Raw genomic sequence first — 19,445 nt, 5'->3', positions numbered from 1 at the left:
CCACTTGACTCCGTACAGAAACGCGCGGTGCGAATAGTCGATGACCCAGCGATCTCTGATCGGTTAGAACCCTTAAGCCTGCGGAGGGACATAGGTTCCCTCTGCGTGTTCTACCGACTTTACAATGGTGAGTGTTCTGAGGAACTGTTTGATCTGGTGCCTACGTCGCCTTTCCTTCATCGCACCACTCGCCAAAGGATGAAGTTCCATCCACATCAACTGGACCCGTGGCGGTCCTCCACGGTTCGGTTTAATCGTTCATTTTTGCCGCGTACGTGCAAAATGTGGCATGAACTTCCTCCTGAGGTATTCCCTCAGGACTATGACATGGGGCTCTTCAAGAGGGGTGTAAAAAGAGCTCTCCTTCAAAGCCGGCGATGCATTGGCGACTCCTCTGGTGTTGCAAATGTCCATAGGCGACGGTGACTGCTTTCCATCAGGTAGCCCGTCTGCCTTATCGTTAGGTTACATATAAAAAAAAAAAAAAAAAAAACTATATTTTTAGCTTGTTATCACGTGATCCTAAACATGAGACATGACGACGTCAGTACCCATTAAGCATACTGACGTTTGGTTGTCATTGCTTGTCATAAGTGTTCTATGTTTGTCATAATTTCGAACAGATGCGCTACGATGGGGGGGTCTGACGTCATACGCACGCCATGACATGTAATATGTGTTTCGGCGGTAAAGTTCTAAATGAAAATATAAAAGTATAATTAAACCAGAAATATGATTTTAAATTGATTCAAATATTTTACGAGCTTACAAATGCACTGCTATCAATAAAAAATAGATTTCTAAAATTAATTGATTGTTTCCGATAATGCTACGATATTTAAACCTGTAGCAGATGCGTTGACTTCAACGTCGCTATCTGCAGCGTTGTATCCTAATCCTACCTAATGCTATAAAATATGCGAATGTGAGTTTGTTTGTTTGCTACCCTTTCACGTCTTAACTACTCAACCAATCAATCAATTATGAAGTTTTGCACACAAGTTTTCAGAAGTCCGGAAAGGGTCAGCATACCTTTCATCCTGAAAAAAAAACTATTCCCGAGAGATAGGATACTAAGTTTTTGGGCGCCCACATGCCAATCGATCATTTCAATCAATCGATTTTACCATCGATGGATTACATAATTTCACGTCGATCTTAGTTGTTACGCTTTTTGTTGGTCGATGATCGATAACTATCGATCGTTTTATCCATCTAACAGCTGAAGTTACGTCACCAGAAAGGTAATATAGGCAGTCATCTTTAATTTCCACAGTTTCCATACTACTATAGCTGTTATGATAAGATTTTACAACTAAATTAAAACAATTAAAAAATAACTTTAAAAATATATTGTAATATTAGGATATTACACATCATTAATGTCCAAGGCCATTTGTGTAGCACATTGAATGTATTGATTTGTTATCACAATAAATAATTCACTGATACTGTACGAATTGGCGTTATAGTTTTAGTTTTATAAACTAAAACTTAGCAACAATGTACAAAGTTATTAACCATTGCTTTGTCGTCGGTCCGTCATGTATTTACGAGGGCGAAGCCGCGTGGAAAAGGTAAGTCATAACAAAGTTCGTCGACAGTTCATTACCAAATTAGCAACAGCAGTTTTTATGTAATGTTAACTCCTTTGGTCAAATCAAGTATGAAACGGGCATCTTGTGAACCATAATCAGTTGAGTAGGTTATTGTTATTAAGGACATTACTATTCAAGATACTTAATAAGATGATAAAATCTAATACTAAAATCTGGCATATATATAACTGGCATTATAATAAATACATATAAGAACCATAAAACATATTTTAATATACTTATTTTAATTTTAGTGTACGTTGTTTACGTATCATTCATCATCACCACAACGCCATCTATATTTTTGTACCATAAATAGTTAAGTCGCACAAAAATAGATGGCATTGGGGCAAATAATACTTAGGTATTTTTGAAAATTTACGTATCTTTCATCATCACCCCAACGCCATCTATTGTTGTTTCATATAACTAAGTATTGTTGAAAGTAATAAAATTAATAAAAACAAGTAAAAAATAATGCACATTTGGTGATACGGAAGGCTCCATGTGCGAGTTCGACTCGTACTTGGCGAATTATTTCAATAAATTCACGGAGTAAACGCAAACTGGTCAGTACATAGCAAACACAATGAAACAACAAACAAAAATGACGACATAAATCATAATGGCGTTTTGATTTTTGTATTATTGTTATTCTATGGATTTTTTACTGTAAAATCTGTCAGTTGTAATTGTACGTTTAAAAATTAAAAACACTCTTTTACATTTTTTTATTAATCTTAATCCAGAATTTCAACATATCTTATGTTGTTAAAACATATTATTTGGATAATGTGGCAATATATTTTAACGTAACGAATTAATTTACTATTTATTTTCGTCACGGAATTTCTTGATTCGGTCGCTGCGCTCAAAGTCCGCGATAAAAGCAAAGCAATAGCTTAAAACATTTCAGGCGTTATAATGCTTTTTTAATTTGTTACCTCCATCAATGCACGACATGTACCCTCTTACCCATTTGTATTTTTAAATATTTTAGAATATTTGTTACTTACTGTAATTCTCAACAATAATTCTTAAATACATAGTTAAATTCGTAATTATCTATCTCATAATAAAACATTTGTGACAACACACACAAACAACACCTTAAATGAACAACTGCTTAGGTAAATATATTTTTTTGGTGTTTATTTAATTTTTGGTCGATTTTATTATCTCTGATTAGTGCTTCAAATAGTCCTAGCATTAAATTTAGACTTTCATGACAGCGTCGAGAAAAGTAGAAACAGAGATTCATTTTGTTCCAAAAACGTTGATGCGAATACAATGTACCCTTAGTCTTAGTGTTTTATTCGTATCAAAATTTTAAATTCTTGCAAAGCATTCTGTTACATATGTTTTATTTCAATTGCATTGCAGTAGCATATTGAGGCAGCCAGCTTATGTATGGGTGAGTTTAGTATGAATGTGTGTAAAATATTTCGTTGTACGTGTGGGAGCCGTAGATTGCCTAGAACGGGTATCTAGGATTTATTCTCCCCTGGTAGCACGTTGCACCAAATTTGCACTGTTCCTTGCCCTCTTAAAATCCGATGCAATGAATGAATGCATTTTTTGTAGACTCGGAGAAAATGGTATATTTATTTATTGTTTACTAAGATTTTTTTTAAATTCAATATATTATTGTTGTGACATTTCTGTTCACTACTACATGGACATTTAATATAGGTCACTTGTAAATACTCACATTTTCATTCACCATTCGTTATTTTCCTACGTTGTGTTACCCATTAAGCAAGTGGGTAAGTCAAGACGTTCAAAAAATGAAATGAAGACATACTTAAGACCTAAAAATATGAGAGCTCATTCGATTCACAATGCCGCATAGAAAATATATTTCAAGGATTTTACAGCCTATTAAATATGTTTTTTTAACGAAATTAGATGGAGTAACATATGTTTTTTTAACGAAATGAGATGAAGTAAAAAATGCCTTTAGATTTTCGTTACTAACTCAAATAATATAAGAAGTTAACTTTCGAAAGTAACAAATCGTTTGGTTATCCAAACCAAAATCTCCTACTCGGTCCTTAGATCCTAGTAGAAAATCGCCTACATTGCTGTCCGAGATACGCGTATTGTCAATGTATGTAGATATTATTCACCTATTTATATTGTATGATTGTCACGTGAGAAGTCAATGTGTTTGACAATGTAAAAAATGAGGATGAATTCTGACTAGCAGACAAGTAACCTAAATTCTTGATGTGTTTAACGTCAAAGATGAGAGTAATTATGGTATTGTTATGAATTAAAAAAAGATGTAGTGCATGCTCGCAATAGACACTGGATACAGGGGTATCCAATGTATTCTCTAATACTTCAGTAATTGTAAGTGGATAGGAGCATTCATGAAGAACTGTCTTCTTAACACATACTAAAATAAGCCAAGAGTGTAGTACGGCGTGGATTTTCTATACATTCCTTTAAGTTTTCTGGATTAAAATATAATGGCTGCCGTTTTTCAGATGGACATCTAAATGCATTATAGAAGGATGTCGTTGATGGATGGAAAAACCAAGTTTTCTCCACACTGCTTCCAAGGTACCTGATTGATATTTAGTTACCTCGTCACGGTCACTACTCTGAAAATCAAATATAGGCTGATCGCTTCCCTTATTTTCGTATTTAAGTATACTTGATCAATTCCATGGTGATACAGTACTCTACATCAAAGTGGACTTTTTATGCACGTGAAGGTAATACGGCACTACCCACCGATTATCAACTTAAGCATATTTAGTGACGGTTGCTAGCTGCTAAGTCTCAATCCAATGATTCAAATTCAAAATCAAAGTATTAACGTGTGGAAGGAACTGATTTTCTGTTTCAATGGCAATGGTTAGTTAGTGCTTCATAGGCAGCCTACCGTTTCTTTCATTTGCCTATTAAAATGTGCTCAAGAAAAACAGTTTTTCTAAACAGCTGTCGTGCCGAGTAAAGCTATATATAGGCTTTTAAGATTTCGTGAAGATCAGCGTTCAATAATATTTCGATCGCTACCAACAAAGACCAAACGAATTAGAAGATAAAGCTTGGCCGAATTTTGCAGGTCGCTACAAAACCATTTCAAGTGCACGTGTAGCCAATGATAGCGGTGACATAATTTAGAATATATTTAAAGGAGATGTTTCAAAATGTATGGGCTCCCGGACACCTTTTGTACACTATATTAAATACTAAGAAAACATGCAACGAACAATTCATAGGGGTTCATTTTCTTCAAATAATCTTCGTTTAATTGTTTAAAGCAATAATTTTTAATAATAATAAAGCGATCATTCACCTTAGACTATATAAATTTTTTACAAAGGTCACGTAGCGACGATGAAGCTGAAAATTTTTAATTGTTTTAAGTGCTTAAATGCTTTAGTGCTAAAAAGTAAATCCCTCTTTATTGGTTTATGTTAATCTTCAGACGTATTAAGGATTATGCAATCATTCCTATATCATGAAGTCCAATTATTTTCGCATATCACTGAAAATCTATTATATAAAAATAAGTCGGGTTTTCCTTCCTGACGCTATAACTCCAGAACGCACGAACCGATTTCCACGGTTTTGCATTCGTTGGAAAGGTCTTGGGCTCCGTGAGGTTTATACCAAAAAAATCAGGAAGAAATTCAAGAGAAAAGCAGGAAAACAGGGAAAATCATTTTTCACATACAGCGCCATCTCTGATACATAGCATGTACTACAACGGCGCCAGTACGTGGTGTGTGAGCATCCCTCACGAAAATAAGTACGTTTCATTTTTAGTAGATGGCGCCGGTGCGTGATACATTGTTTGTCAGCTACTCATTGTACTCTGCTCAGTTAATTTCATGTGACATTTATTATTATGCACACGTTCTTTCAAATGCTAGGAGTTCAATTGGAAACCATCAAATCAATCACGCGTGCAAATTTTTATTCAACTTCAACAGCAGGCATTTGACAAAATATAATAAGAGAAAATGCCCGATTGACACACGAAGATCATTGGCATCAAACAATCGCTTGGCATTCCAATATGATCCCACTGCGAACTACAGTGATGACGAGAATTTAGATATTGGACCAATGACGACTGTATGCCGATATTGCAATGCGTTAAAGTTCAAAGGAGAAACGGCTGGATTGTGCGGCCAACAGGTGAACATGTGCGAAGATACAATGCACCCATCGTTGATGATGTTGCTGCAATTATTGTTGGCGATCCAACTACATCACGAGACATTGTCGTTCAGCGAAGAAGCAATATCATGCATCGTGTAAACGAGACACATCGTTTGTACGATGTGTTACAACATTTGGATGTTGTAAATGTAAATGATTGGTCATTTACTGACTGGCAAGGGCAAATAAAGTTCCACTAAATTACAGTTCATTTTTGTAATCGAAATGAATTCATTACTGTTGTGAAATGAAATATTTTTTTTCCTTTTCAAATATAAAACAAAAAAAAAATTCTTCATCTTTTAATCCCCAAACGAAATGTTCCAAATAACGAAGCCATCTGGTGGCGAAACGGAGTTCGCCGGGTTTGCTAGTAAGTTATAAATTCCTATGACAGGGTTGCTGGAAGAAATTTCATTTTGAAATAAGCATTCCTTTGTACCATCTATCATATATGTGTTGTTACGATTTTTGTGTACAAACTTTAAATAAAAAGTAAACAAATTAATTTAGGACAGAGTCTAGATTTTGAGCTAGCCCGGAACAATCTCAAGTGTTATTAGATTTTATGGAAAGGTACGTTAATATAATTGAATACATAAAACTCCCTTTTTTGATTCAATGTTTCTCATACCGAGGAACTTGAAACACAAACGATTGTATGTAGGTATGTATGTTCACTTAATAGACTCTTTAAATCTCCAAAATAACTTATGTTGTAGTCATGGTGATATAGCAAGACCTCAGCTAGGGGCTCAAGGCAGAATGCAGGCAGCCTGATTATGAGAGGAAATGCATGCCTTACTGTACTTCATTGGTGGAGTAGTTCTACTGAAAAATGGAAAAAGTAAGATCTTTTATTTAAAAAAACCGCTTGGTATAAATATATTTTAGTAATTAGATCTCTTATAGGTACTAAATAATATAGATGCAACTAAATTCCTTGCCTAAATATTAGCGGACATAATTATCCAAGTGCTGGCAGATAGAAAAACTAAAATAATAAAATGCCTTGACAATGCATCGCGAGGCTAGTGGTACCGGTGGTGGTCCAAGCAGCAAACAAGCCCTCTCTGCTTCACTGCAGAGGGATATTACAATTAAGTGTATGAAATTAATTAATCATCAAGATATCATTATACTACTGCTACAAACTAAGCTGAGTTTCATTCTAATCGAAATCCCCAGCAATGTGAAGAGCGAAATGGAATTAAGCTGCTTGTACTTACGATGTTTCGACTGACTACTATGTCTACCAAAGCATTCTCCAAAGGATCTATAAATCAGTTTGTCTTCATTTTAACGCGTTGAAATATAAAACCAGAGCGCATTTAGGCGCTCTGGTTTTATATTTCAACAATTATTTTGTGCTAATGATACATGTACACTACGAATGTGTAATAGTACGAGCCAAGAGATCTATTAAACTCATTGTTCTTTCTAATAAATATCAAAAAATACCATTATTGCTTTCAAATGACTTTAATTGGAACAGCAAATTTATTTGGGAACAATGAAATGCTTATATCCAAGTTTATAAACAACAAACAAGAGTAAAAAAATAAAAAAGAATTTAAATGATTGCAGTTTCAGGTTCGACTTGCGTTTGCTATAACCAATCCCAAAAGCAGTCAATTGACCATTTGTGGCATTGATCTTCTAAATCAATGTTTCTCAGACGGCCAATTGTATGTTGTACGTTCCCATGTTGGCGTCACATCACGTACCTTTACGTAAAAAGAATTACGCTTATCACATTAAAATATAAAGAAAAATAAATTAAAAGTGCATGAAATTATTATCTTTATCATGGAAACATTAAAATCAATAAATAAAGCCATCATTCTCTCGTTTTTTCTCCCAGAATTTAACCACAAAAGTTAATATTTTAACTAAGAAATACATAAGTAAAACATTCGGCTGCTATATAATTTCTGGCAACTCACCTTTACTATTTAGATATCGATTTATATCCAGAGAATAATAAAAACACTAATTTTAAATGCAATGGTCCAATTTACCAGACGTGGTTCTAAACCTTGAGCTATGCGGTTATAATTTTTAAAAGCTTCAGCATCGACATCTTTAGTAAACGGAGGGAATTATCACAACTTGGAAAGCACTCGGTGAAGCGACATCTGTTTTAAAGTTAAATAAACTTTGCTACGTTCATGATATCCTTGGATTCATGTGTGCCTGGTAGAGGTGCAGTTCCTAGATGCAATTCGATCAATAACTGCACGCATAGAAGTGTTCTGCGCATGGCATACAGTGTGTTTACGTTTTTCTTTCTAAGAGACGTGCCACATATAGTTAGTTTTCAAGCGAACAAGATACTAGCAATATGTTCGATGAACTTTTTCGTAGGTTAATTTATAAAAGTATTTGGGAATTAGTCATTGTCTTGCATTTAAAAAATACTTTAATATCATCAATATCAAACAATTGGTATTTTACTAGGAATTGGTTCAGTAAACTGCATTAATAATATATTGTTATGAACAAATAAGTCCCTAGATGGCACTACTTGCTCACTCACAAGTTATTTAGTGTGACGTTACCCTTAAAGGTCAACTACCATGAAGATTTTGCAAATGAACTACCAAATTATCAGAAATAGCAGATACTAGAACCATGAGTAAAGCTTCTCCTCGTAGTTCATTACAAATGGAGTGTCATTTGTAATGAACAAGGCCTTTTATTTGTAGTGGCTACCAGTCCTTTTATTTAAATTTTATAGGACCCTAATCTGTCCAAAAATAACTTATAATTTTGGTTTGTGAAGTGATCGATTAAATAAACATTGTATTACCAGAATACCACTACAAAAAATAATTCGCTAGATTAAGTGATCGATAATAGTATCTGTCGAGTATTCCATTTTTCAAGACGAATCTTCTGCAACTGTTGAACATTTATTTAAAGTAAATGCGAAATCAATGTTAACGTACCTACCTTTGCGCATTCGTGAGTTCGCGGGCTCCCTCCTCATTGTGTGAGTTCGCGGGCAAAACGTCCTCTTCCCTCCGATTTTCCGTTTCACGTCTTGGATCATTTGCGCGTTTATTTAGTGTCAAATTAGCCTTAGTCCTCATCTTACAGCCTGCTCGCTTACTCGCCTTTTATTATTTTAGTTTGACAGATTAAAAATAAAAGTAACTTTCCAAGCAACAGTAAAATAATCTAAAATTGATTTTGATTTAAAATTGGAGCTTTTTACTTTATTTTAATTCCGTTGTAAATCATTTTAAGTATTATTTCAAACGATCTTAAAATTTTCTATAGATATTTTAAGTTCCTTGCTTGTAAGAGTTTGTGAGTTACAGTGATTTTCGTCATTGACTCATTTTTTATCCGCGCGTGCAGTAATTATAAAAAATAAACACCAACTAGATTTATATATACGAGTATTAACAAAAGTACCTAATAGATAATTGTATTAAATATTATTGTCAATAAATAAATAATTAGTTAGTAAATAATAAATAGAGAAAACAGGCGAATCATGAAGTTATTACGTTGAAAGTTCGTCTACCATAGAAAATTGGCGGGTGAAGTACCAGAATATTATAACTCCAAGGTTGATGAAAATAATATAATTGAAATAAATACAGAAAAAACTTAGATCTACATGCACGTCGTCCAATCACATACCCACCTAAGCCACAGAAATCGCGCACGACGTAACGAATGGTGTAGCGAGCGTATTACATGAGAAAAAATATATATGTTTTAATGAGTCTCGTTGTGAACTTAGGACAAAAGGAATAGTATTATATCGTCGCCTTGAAAAGGTATCATAATGGTATTGAACGACTGAGATGTATTCAAGTTCATCGTTTTAAGGGCTCTACAATAATAGTTTCGGCAGGAGTGAAGAAGGTCTTCTGAACTGAGCTCATTTTTTATAAAAGGGAAACATAGATGTTGAAATTATTTAAAGAATTTAAAACGTTCTAAATACTTTTATCAAACCATTTGTGCAAATCATTGGCTTAAATACTAATACTTTAATGGACGTTGCCATGCAGCAAGGTGTTGTTGGGCAAGAATGTTGACAAATTAAATTAAATACGAAACTTTAAATGAGTCAAAATCTTGTCACACTTTTCGAAATAAAAATGTCGAACTCAAACTCAATAACGTTTTCAATTGAGGCAAAAAACAGTAAAGTAAGCCATTTTTTAATTAGGTATTAACCTGATTTTATCGTTAACTTTGTCAAAAGTATTCTGTTATATGTATGTCACGTTTTTATTTTTTTAACGCGGGCGAAGCCGCTACTAGGTACTGCTAGTGCACATTATTGTGGCTTAAATTTCAAGAATAGATCCTATTTTTTCTGTTAGGGATGTCGACAACCACGCATAAACATAACATTGAATTTGGCGCCCATTTTACAGACGTACTTGATGAGATATTTTTAAATTCATGTGTGCCTGGTAGAAGCCCGCCTCCAGGTTGTATTTTGATCAATACTTGCACGCATCCATGTGCATTGCGCATAAGGTCTGCTGTACTACTTCATCATTTTCCTAAGAGACACGCCACATTTAAGTGCTTTTCTGAAATATTTTATTTATTAGGTTGTAAGTAAAATATGATATATTTACGTTTTTATTGTTGCTGTTGTGCATAACTATATCGCATTAAGTATCATATGAAATAAAGTGTTGTTAAAATTTTGCTTATCGTTTGAAGGTTATTAACCCTTTTCCAAGTCAATTCGAGAATTATGTCCGTATAAATGATAAAAGTTAATACGTTTCTTGCAATACATTAGTATTTTGCATTTAAGTAAAAATTACAGAAGTATTATGCATTTACATAAAAATTTAATAGTTAAATTAAATAATTGCTATAAAAAAAAACAGGGGAAGTGTGACGCTGCCTTAAAAGTTCAACTACCAAACTGGAAAATTGGCCGAAAAAGTACCAGGAGAGCATAAACGGGAGGTGGTTCATTGTATATCATATATTGAAAACAACCCCATCTGTCCAGTTTCCGATAAATCAGGTTGTATCCACGTTAACTGAGATACTACCATGTTGGTTAATAGGTTTGTGTTCTGTCTATTCAGTCGCATGACTAAGTAACATTCCGATAGATAGCGTTGACAAATTGGGAAACTTTTTTAGACCTTTTAGCATAAATGAGGTCATTTTGTTTGTTAAAATGTTGCTCAATTGTAAAAAGATCTTATTCGTAAAGATTTTTTTTCTGTGACTTCCCTTTGCGTACTGCTTACGTATTTGTTTTGATTTTACCACATTTTATCAGTTAAGAAATGACCATTACGTCTTTATCCTAGTTTGAGTTTGAGTTTGATCTATTTCGTTTTTATCCTTAGGGCACGAACCCCTAAAAAGGAAATTCAAATTAATTTTAAAGAATTATATCAATTTTGTTCATATACAGTAGACTAGTCACAGTAGATAGGTAATCCGGCCCCTGTCTAATCCGTCACCCCCTGTAATCCGACATGATCTATTTTATTAATTGCATAGGTATGTATTGAATATTCCTTGACAATATTTATGTGAGTTCTATAGCTTTATATGTAGTAAAATTCTTTATTATTTCTTCGGTATAAACTGACTAACCTTCTCAAGACCAGAATGGATGAACTAATTTTGAGAAGAAAAAACAAGGTGCCAGGCGCTTGTCAGGTGGGCGAGAGCGAGTGATTTACTGTCGTTCGTAAGTACCTTACTTTGTAAGAGAAAACGCATGATTCTTCACACTGACAAAGCATCCCTTCGGTATATTTTGATTTTGGAGGATAAAAATAAATGTTGTGTTATTTAAACCATTTTGTGTTATTATCGGCGAAACTTCTTTTTTGAAATAATAAAAACTTTGTAATCCCAAGTTTTCAGTTCCCGTTAGTATTATATATATTACGATGAAATTGTTAATAAAACATTTTTATTTTATTTGATAATTCACCAAAATATCATAAAACCGCTCCGACTTTAGCCATTCAACGTAACGACTCCGTGGCGCAACGGTAGCGCGTCTGACTCCAGATTAGAAGGTTCAAACGTGTTCAAATCACGTCGGGGTCATTGATACTTCAACGACTTTTTTTTCGTTTTTTATTTTTTTTTTAATTTATTTTATTTGTAAAACAAAATTATTATTTTGCCAGCATTTTCTAAAAATCTAAAATGTAATTTTATTTTTGTACTGAAATATTTATTATATGTATTTGTAATATTTTCTATTACATCGATATATTTTTAAAAAACATTTAAAAAATAATAATTTTGGTTTAATTTTATAAATTAGTACATCATTTTAACAAATGTTTTTATATTTTGTACTAAAATATTGTATTAATCATAGACTTAAATTTTTTTGCTACGCTATATATCTATGGGATTAATATACATTATTAACAATAATACAATTGAATAATATGTTTATTGGTCCAAAAAGTAATTGATTTTTTTAAATAAATACTGTACAAAAATTTATTGAACATCAAGAAATACAAACGAAGTCTAAGCACTGAGCATATTGCATTTAGGTAAAGATTTGAAAGTTATGGATAATCACTACGAAAATATAAATGAAATAATTTCTATAGAAAAAAAAAACAGGGAAAGTGTGACGCTGCATATAAGTTCAACTACCAAACTGGAAAATTGTCGGAAAAAGTACTAGGAGAGCTTTTTTTTTTTCAAAAACAAATAATTTTACTCCCAACATTACGAAAAACAATAAGAAAACAATAACAATAAGAAAAAAATAACACTGCTAGAGTAGACCCACCGATCGTGACAGGACTCGAACCTGCAATCTTCGGATCCGAAGTCCGACGCCTTATCCATTAGGCCACACGATCCTTGCAAACAAGATTCAAATTTTAGTATCACATGAATTTTATGCCTTGTAAATAATTACGAAACCATGTGTCCATTTTTAAGCCGTGATAGTCTAGTGGTTAAGAAACTCGGCCTCTCGATCGAGAGGTCCGAGGTTCAAATTCCAGGCACGCACCTCTGATTTTTCGAAGTTATGTGCGTATTAGAAATTAATTATCACTTGCTTAAACGGTGAAGGAAAACATCGTAAGAAAACCTGCATGCTTAAGAAATCTTAATTTAAATAAAGAGTTTTCAATGATATGTGCCTACCAATTCACAATGGGCCAGCGCGGTATGCAAAGCCTAATCCGACTAGCTCGCGTAATCATAATTTTAAACTTGGCGCCATTTTACAAATGTTTTTGATGAGTTATTCTTTAATCCATGTGTGCCTGGTAGAAGCGCGCTAACAGGTTGTATTTTGATCAATACTTGCACGCATCGATGTGCATTGCGCATAAGGTCTGCTGTACTACTTCATCATTTTCCTAAGAGACACGCCACATTTTAGTGCTTTTCTCAAGTATTTTATTTATCAGGATTTGCGTAATAAATATATCGCATAAAGTATCTTATCAAATAAAGTATTTTCAAAAACTTGCTTACCGTTTGAAGATTATTGGCTCTTTTTTTCCAAGTCAATACGAGAATTATTTCCGTATAAATGATAATTATTACGTTTCTTACAATACATTCGTATTTTGCATATAAGTGAAAATTACGGAAGTATATTGCATTTAGGTAGAAAATTTAGAAGTTTAATTAAATAATTGCTATGGAAAAAACAGGGTAAGTGTGGACGCTGCCTTAAAAGTTCAATCACCAAACTGGAAAATCGGCGGAAAAAGTACCAGGAGAGCATAAACGAGAGGTGGTTCATCGTATATCGTATATTGAAAACAACCCCATCTGTTCAATTTCCGATAAATCTAGTTGTATCCACGTTAACTAAGATACTACCACGTGGGTAAAGGTAAGGTTTGTGTCTGTGCATTTAGTACCAGGTCTGAGCGACATTCCGGTAGATAGCGTTAGGAGCGGATTTTAGTTACAAATTCGTCCTTAGATATCGCAGGTATACACACAAACTACGCTTTATTTAATTAGGGTAAGCAAAGCGAACCCTCTATAATTCGAAAATCCTGCATGTTTTTTAACCCTTTTATGAAAAAATCACTTCTACACTTGAACTGGATTGATATAACGTTATAAAGGAATGATTTAAATATTGAAATAACATTTTGTAGACAATTTTTTTTATCAATAAAATGTTATTAATGTTGTCAAACTTTTTCTACTTAAAAATAAGGCTTTTTAACAGTTATCCCTGTTTAATTTGCTAAAACCAGGACGAATAATTAATTGTTTTTGGTCTAAAATCCCGATATACATGACCTTCAGCGAGCTGGTTAATGGACGAAACGTTTTGATATATCCAATTAAATATGTCAAAAAGTATATTGCAAATGGGCTGTCTAAAAAATTTCAGTCCAGAATATGATTATTAACACGATTTATTAGCTTGGGTTGTATGTATGTATGTAGGTATGTATGTAAATGTTGGAATATAGCAAAAATCCAAGCCTCTCATAATGTATAATATTCAAGTAGGTTGTACATGATAAAGCTGGCAGCTGAAAAAGATATATTTTACTTCTTCTGATTTGTCATTCTGTCAATGATTCGATATAATATAAAGTATCTTTTTGGAATTAATTTTATTTTACTATATTTCATAGTTTATTTTCTCGTTCTCCTGTGGCCCCGTGTGGGGTTTCCCAACAGGTTATGGACCCAGGCTAAGTTATCGTAAAATATTGAAAAACATAGTCATCTACAATGAAGTAAAAAAATAATGTAATATTTCAAACATGGAGTCGCGGAAGAAAAAGACACATGAAAAATGTTGATGGCGAACGGCAATGGCAAACAATAATATATACCGAAGTGTCAAATGTTTCTACGTCGAAACCAATACCGTCTGCGGCGAAAACAATAATAGATGACTTAAATAAAATTATGAATGGAGAATTTTTTGGCTACACATTTTTTTTTGACTGCGTAAGAAACAACTCATTTGGAATTGCGACCTGACATCAAACGCTGATACAACTTATGGAAATATGTGTAAACTACTACTAGAGTACTACATCATTCAGATACACAAGCTAATATGAATTTTAATCCTGGAAACAGTTGGTGTAAAAATTATATTTTTTTGCAACCTGAACCCGTCGCTATTACCACAGTATAAAGATATATATTATACTGTGCTATTACTGATGCTAACTGTCATTATATCAAGTACTAAATTGCAACAAAATGGAGGCAGTAGTAGCTATATAGCAGGAAATACATTGGACACTGAAAATAAAAATAACGACAGATTCGCTTTTATGTCTTCAAAATGAAATTTATTTGATATGATTGTTCCAATTCTAACCCTGACATTTTTCTTTTAGATTTGAAAACTCTGATCATTGTGAAAATACAAAGGAATTATATGTGACAGACTACGTTCAAAATTGGAGGAGCTAAAGATTTGGTAAAGGTCAAAAACAAAGAATTTAAAATCTATACTATTCACCGAAAGTTCTGTGGAACTTTAGTTTTATGGAACTTAAGCTGTACCTATGCAGCTTCTAAGTAAATCGAATTGAATAATAAAAGGTATGTCGGTTATTAAAAAATGAAGGGCATATTTATAAAAATAGTGAATGTCTAATATGTAGTAGGTACTAGCAGAACCCGCGGCTTCGCCCGCGTAAAAAAATATGATATGATATACAAATAACTGTAATCGTAAATTTGTACCTTTAACAATTTTAACGATAAAGTAGAATTAATATTTAATTAATAAAAGCTTTTTTTTCGTCACTGTGTACCTAAATTGGTCAAGTTTTCTTCAGAAACATAATGAACCTTTATTTAAAATATAAGATGAAATTTTTTTATCGAGGTAGGTACTAGGTAGGTAGTAGGATACAATAATTATTATTTACACTATTCCATAGGAACCGTCCATGTTATATGGGGCCTTACATACAGTGGTTCTTTCCAGGGTCTCTGGCTGAGCGGTTAGAGCTCCCATTCTTGCCGCCCGCAACTCCAGAAGTCCCCCTTTAGTCTCGTACGACAAGCAGGGGATACTGTAGCCCTGTTCTATCCCAAAATTTTAATCCAAGGTCTTTGTGTATACCACATCACCATCGCTATACTACGCATAACCACAACCATACCCCACGGCAGGACAAAATGTTGGCAAGCAGTGTGTCCAAAGTAGTTGCGATGTACCTAATCAGTATACCAAAATGTAGGCCATGTTTGAATAAACTTACGCATTATTATATACGAAATTTGCACCCGTCCACGTTGTCGTGTATTTGTCTGAATAGACGTTATCTGAAATCACGTTTCTGACTTCGAACCTGACAGATTCCCGTATACATACATATAACACTTCTTTTACCTCCTTAGTAGAATTTCAAAAACATTCCTATGTACATATGCATCAATAAATACTTTATCAGCAAATTTCTAAAAGCTAATATTCAACACCAGCGGTCGGCAACCCGACACCCACGGGTGGTGTGTGGCCCGCGACTTTCCCTTGTGGCACGCGGGTCTGCGCGTTACTAATAATTGCAAATAATTGCCAAGTGCAAGTCAAACCCGCACCTGGAGGGTTCCGTACAACCAAAATTTTCATTTTTTTTAATTTCTAGTGTTTAATTGTGCAGCAGCCATTAAAGTACACACATTGTGAAAATTTGAACCGTCTACCTTTAACGGTTCAAAAGTTAGTTGGAAAAATATCGAATAACAGTTTGTGTTGTATGGGGTCCCCATACAACACAAACTGCTTTTTGTGTTTAACTTACTTTACTTTTGTGTTTAACTTACTTGACTACCTGCGATAGGAATTACGGTGGGTACTGTTCATTTCATGACGAAATGTTGTTCGTACCGTTCTCTGTCAAGAGGACCATGATTTAAAACTGTTGGTGCCGTTCTAATTTCTATAGCAATTTATATAGCGCTGTTTAAATTGTATTGGTATCGTTCTAATTATCGTAGACCTACCACTTTCAATTTTATTAGTACTGTTCTAATTATTGTAGACCTTTCACTTTCGACTCCATTGGCACCGCCCCAATTATTGCAGGACTGCCACTTTGAATTATATGGGTACTGTTCTAATTATTTTGGAACTACCACTTTATGTTTTATCGGCACCGCCCTAGTTAATTATAGTAGGACTGCCACTTAGAATTCTATTGGTACCGTTCTAATTATTGTAGACTTCCACTTTACGTTTTATCGGCACCGCCCTAATTATTGTAGGACTGCCATTTAGAATTCTATTGGTTCTTATTATTGTAGAACTACCACTTTCAGTTTTATCGGCACCACCCCAATTATTGTAGGATTTAGAATTATATTGGCGACTACCATTTTTAGTTTTATCGGTACCGTTCTAATTATTGTAGAAATACCACTTTTAGTTTTTTCAGTACTGTTCTAAGTATTATAGAACTAACACTTAAGTTTTTAGGTACCCCAACAGTACTAAATTCTTCACAACTTGTAAATTTCATATAACTACATAAAACATCACATTGTTACTGGCATACACTCCTAATATGCTATTAATAATAATTTATCTTATTCACAAGCACAGTTCATATTGAGCAATACCAAACACTCCCAGTGGTAAATACAAAATGCGTCTACCTGCGTCATAACAATTATTTGGAACTCAGCGGCTCACGTATTACCCCTTACTTCTTTTCGTTGTACGCATATCCGTGAGTCACTCACTCAACCCACGTGAGCCCTCACTCACTGAAAACCAGCGCCGTGGTGCAACACTCTCTTGCATTAATGCTGAGTGAGTGCCTCTTCCGTATGTAATGTATACATACAAACATAGGGATATACTGTAACGTATTTATTTAATTATTACGTTTTTATTCGTTTGTGTTGCCATTTTAAGTATCTTAAGTTTTCGATTTACCTATATCCCACTATTTTCTAAATAATTAAGATAATTTGTTGTTGTTATGTGTGTGTACAATGCATTACGTAATAAAGTTATTTCTTTCTTTCTAAATAAATAAACGCCAATACACTCACTATATCAATATACACTCAATATATCTATAGGTAAAAATGTTTTTGCTGCCTGGGATTCTATCCCATACACATAACTCAGTGGTCAGGATGACTCAACAACGCTGAACAGAGTCAACATTCCGTCATCACTATCACTATTTTAATTTTTTCATTATTACTGAACTGAACTAAAAGCATCATAAAACTCAAATGTTGTCAACGCAATGTTTCGCCATATTTCTTTTATTTTTTCTTTTATACCAAAAGATAAGGCAGTCGGCTAAATTGGGCCATCACAGCAATGTACGAATGTATATTCATAGTACTGTAACGTAACTATTTATGTTATGTAAACCAAGCTTTCCTTAGTATACCTACAGGCACTTTGACCCAATACCTTTATTTATATATTACAGTACAAAACATTAATTAAGGGCTTGCACAATATGACTGACCACTGACTGAATTCTTCAATTTTGGAAGATACAACATTACCAGATATAAGATCGGCAACTGGATATATATCTTACCCATCCAACAGAAAGTCGTGTCTAACGGAAGAAACTCATTTTCCTCAGTTGATGAATCTTTTATTTCTGAATAATTTAGATTGATTGACCGAATAATTTCCAATTCCTATACTATTTCCTGGATTTCTGGTATGATTTTGAGCCTCCAAAAGTCCAACGGTCTTAATTTGCGTTCATAATATCGATAAAACAAAAAAATGGATCACAAGAAAAACTTACATTAAATATGACGTTACGTCTCACAGACGTGGAGGAGGTAATATGTACCTGTTCAAGCTGCCCTACTCATTCAACTGTTACTGCTACTCGTATATCCATAAAACCTAGGAAGGTACCAGAAATCACTAGTTCGTACGAGTCCAGTTAAAAAAAATATTTAGCTTTAAAATTTAATTGACGTCTCACAGACGTACGTCAGTTGGTAAGGGTTAATACGGTAATTATAATACGCACTATCTATACATAACAGGTTATGATGTAACCTTTTATTATTTGAAATAATAATTGACCTTTTATTATTTTGCTAAGTGTCTTTTCGGCGGTTTTTATTCCACCTGGCAATTATAGAATCATATGACATTAGAAATGGACGTGTATTTATAACAGGTTTTCATCTGTTGTGATTAACCCCGCCTACTGGCCGTATACTCAATAACATTTTTGATGTAAAATATGTTAATAATTATACCAGAGAATCCAAACGACTTACGCGAATACATAAGTACAAGCATACTTTCCATAAATCCAGCGAAAGGGTAAACACATAAAGTAAAACAATGTCAGACTTGAAAAGCCAGCAATAATAACAAGAAAATGTTTACTGAATTACCCCTAAAATCAGTTTCTATGATTCTCTTAGCACATACGAGTATCTTCTTGTTTTTCGTCACGTGCAGGGTCGCCACTTATACTGGTTCGGTTAGTACAAATATATCTAAATATAAAATGGAATTTTATTATATATATTTTTGTACTAAAATATTGTTTTAATATACATTATTAACAATAATACAATTTAATAATATTTTATTGGTACAAAAAGTCATACACTACACTAGTATATTATTAAATTATTATTTAGAGATTGTTTTATGTATACTAATGTATATTAATTTATATGTAACTTTACAATAATAATTCATTGTTA

At 33.5% G+C, this 19,445-nt stretch overlaps 1 long non-coding RNA gene and 2 other non-coding genes across 3 annotated transcripts in view; 1 reads left to right on the top strand and 2 right to left on the bottom strand.

Moving 5' to 3' along the window:
• Positions 1-19,445, bottom strand: part of LOC140743328 (uncharacterized) — a 231,818-nt gene that overhangs the window by 96,889 nt on the left and 115,484 nt on the right. The gene's annotated exons all lie outside the window — the stretch shown is intronic.
• On the top strand, positions 11,775-11,849 carry TRNAW-CCA (transfer RNA tryptophan (anticodon CCA)). The gene has a single exon. It is a non-coding gene; the product is annotated as a tRNA-Trp (tRNA).
• On the bottom strand, positions 12,559-12,631 carry TRNAR-UCG (transfer RNA arginine (anticodon UCG)). Its single transcript has one exon. It is a non-coding gene; the product is annotated as a tRNA-Arg (tRNA).

Source organism: Epargyreus clarus, unplaced genomic scaffold, assembly GCF_041222505.1.
Source record: "Epargyreus clarus isolate Ecla_fem2 unplaced genomic scaffold, WU_Ecla_fem_2.2 ptg000007l, whole genome shotgun sequence".
In the NCBI taxonomy this organism is placed as follows: Eukaryota; Metazoa; Arthropoda; class Insecta; order Lepidoptera; family Hesperiidae; genus Epargyreus; species Epargyreus clarus.
The sequence above is the reverse complement of the archived record's forward strand: the minus strand, read 5'-3'. Positions and strand labels throughout refer to the sequence as shown.